The sequence below is a fragment of the Clupea harengus genome, chromosome 14 (genome assembly GCF_900700415.2).
Source record: "Clupea harengus chromosome 14, Ch_v2.0.2, whole genome shotgun sequence".
NCBI classification, from domain to species: Eukaryota; Metazoa; Chordata; class Actinopteri; order Clupeiformes; family Clupeidae; genus Clupea; species Clupea harengus.
Window position 1 is genome coordinate 165,182 of NC_045165.1, and position 2,500 is coordinate 167,681.

Below are 2,500 nucleotides of genomic sequence, written 5' to 3' on the forward strand. Positions count from 1 at the left end.
GTACGACGCATTTAACCCCAGGTGTCCGCTGACCGAACCTGTAAAGCTACAGTACGACGCATTTAACCCCAGGTGTCCGCTGACCAAACCTGTAAAGCTTTATTTTAACGCAGACCAACGAGACGGGGCAGTAGCACCACGCCATCTGGCTTAATGCCATTGATACAGCTTAAAGTTCTTTCCGTAACACAACTATGTGCTGTCCAGTCACGACAACACAACGTGTATGCGTCTGTGGTAAGGGCGTGGAACACTGCTTTGTCTTGTGAAGACAAAAAAACCCAGAGTAAACTTCTACAAAACAATAACAGATACTGGTAGGTTGTCAGACTAGAGAGAAAATAGAAACTACTTACAGTGGAACATTGTTTGTGATCTGCAGCAATCACTGCAACGCGTGTATTCTACAAGAAAGAAAAAGAAATTTGATGACAACATGATAGGAAAAAAGTAAAATAAAAATGTATTTCTAAGTTTTACTTACATCATTGGTCAGCCAGTTGAACTCTGGGCCTGCCAGACGGGCCTGCGAAACGTGGCACGACAACTTCCAATGCTGATCAAGACCGCGTCTTTGTCCACATCATTGCGGATCTGTTGCGTCAGTACCTGATGGATTGGAAGCATGTGTACAGAAGTTACACATAATGTCCACCCCAAACTCTCCATCTCTCAAGGATGTCTAAATATAACACAATATGTCACTTACACTTCACAAACACGCAAAACACAACATAGCACACTGTCACAAACGAGAAGAGGGAGAGAGAACATGACAGCATTAGTTTTGTGGACACATAGAAAGTCTGTCAATGTTCATGTATACGTCTGTAAATGTACATGTACATGTATATAAAAACATGAGATTTAAATCCCTGATCGCTGCATTTAACGTGCTAAATGTCATCCATAAAGTTTTGGCGCGCAGCGCAACCTAGCGCTTTATTTTCCCTCAGGTAAGGTAAGGCACTGCCCACAACCGTTTGACAGCAGGCTATTCTACAATGTACAATGTCATTAACACATAGTGAAAAAAGAGCAAAAACATCGAAACTATTGCAATAGCACCGGGAGATTTAAATCCCTGATCGCTGCATTTAACGTGACTGATTCGTGCCAAATGTCATCCATGCGCACTGACCAGAAGCGTTTGACAGCAGGCTATGCTACTGTGGGCTAACATTACTTGTAGGAAAAATGTCACGAAATTAAAAGTGAAGGTCCTCTATTTAATAGCATGGTCACTAAGCATATAGCACTACTAAAGGGAAGGCTCGCTGTTGGCGACTTGTAACATTACCTGAGGTTATTTGTAATGCAAGTAAATCAACTTACCTTAGCTGGATGGGGATGTGTAATCTGCTGATGAAGTTTAACAGGTAACTTCAACAGAGGCTTTTGTCTTCAAAAGGATCTTTTGTCTTCAGGTCTTGATCTTCAGGTCTTGAAGTTTTCAAGTCTTCCAAACTTAGTCAGCTTGCATAAATGACTGTCATTTAAGCTAACCAATGAACTATTTTTTACAAAAGCGTATCGATTGTGTATGTATGTGTGTTTGTAAGAGTGCTAGCTTGAGCTGACCAAACACAGTACGGTAGCTAGCGTAGCCATGTCAGTGATCAGACCGTGTCAAACATCGGCCATTCAGATAAACAATAAAAATGCTGAATTAAATAATGGATTAACAATCGATATGCTCAGTTTACTAATGGATTAACATGACAACGTGAACGTTTGCCGATAACACACGCTGTCCGATAATTAACACTGTTACTATAGGTAGTTAGCCTATGTAAGATACTGTAATGTAAGCTAACCAATTAAATAACTTTACACAAAAAAAACATCGATTATGTGTGTTTGTGATGTGTAACATATATCCTTTATCAATCACTCTCAGTTTATGTTATTTAACGCTACAGATTACACCTACCACACGTGTAATTCAGTTGCTATTAATGTTGAACAGCAACGTTAAACGTGACACCACATTAAATGTCAGGCAAACGACGTTGCAGCTCAGCGGGAAAAGTAGAGGTCCTGGTATTAGCCAATCAAATAAATGGTGTTTTCCGTTCCTGCCTGGTAACTAATCTTAACCAATCAACATTCTAGAATTACATCCGTATGCGGATCATTTTTGAGTCAACCCATCGTCTACTTACAGTGTTATTGAACTAACTCTATGGTAATTAGGAGAGGGGGGGTGTGAGTGAGAGTGTGTGTGAGTGAGAGTGTGCTTGAGTGAGAGTGTGTGTGAGTGTGTGTGTGAGTGAGAGTGTGCGTGAGTGAGAGTGTGTGTGTGAGTGTGTGTGTGTGTGTGTGTGTGTGTGTGTGTGTGTGTGTGAGTGTGTGTGCGTGAGTGAGAGTGTGTGTGGTAATTAGGAGAGGGGGAGTGTGAGTGAGAGTGTGTGTGAGTGAGAGTGTGCGTGAGTGAGAGTGTGTGTGTGAGTGTGTGTGCGTGAGTGAGAGTGTGTGTGGTAACCACCCATTAACCACA

At 41.6% G+C, this 2,500-nt stretch overlaps 1 protein-coding gene and 1 long non-coding RNA gene across 2 annotated transcripts in view; one reads left to right on the forward strand and one right to left on the reverse strand.

Annotated features, from left to right (window-relative positions):
* LOC116223463 overlaps nucleotides 1-518 on the reverse strand; it is a 1,270-nt gene extending 752 nt beyond the window's left edge. The window contains exons 1-2 of the long non-coding RNA XR_004165105.2: nucleotides 485-518; nucleotides 357-404 (exon numbers count right to left, since the gene is read on the reverse strand). This is a non-coding gene — a long non-coding RNA (uncharacterized LOC116223463). The remainder of the gene's footprint in view (nucleotides 1-356; nucleotides 405-484) is intronic.
* LOC105912114 (nesprin-2-like) overlaps nucleotides 1-2,500 on the forward strand; it is a 77,751-nt gene that overhangs the window by 38,719 nt on the left and 36,532 nt on the right. The window lies entirely within an intron of this gene.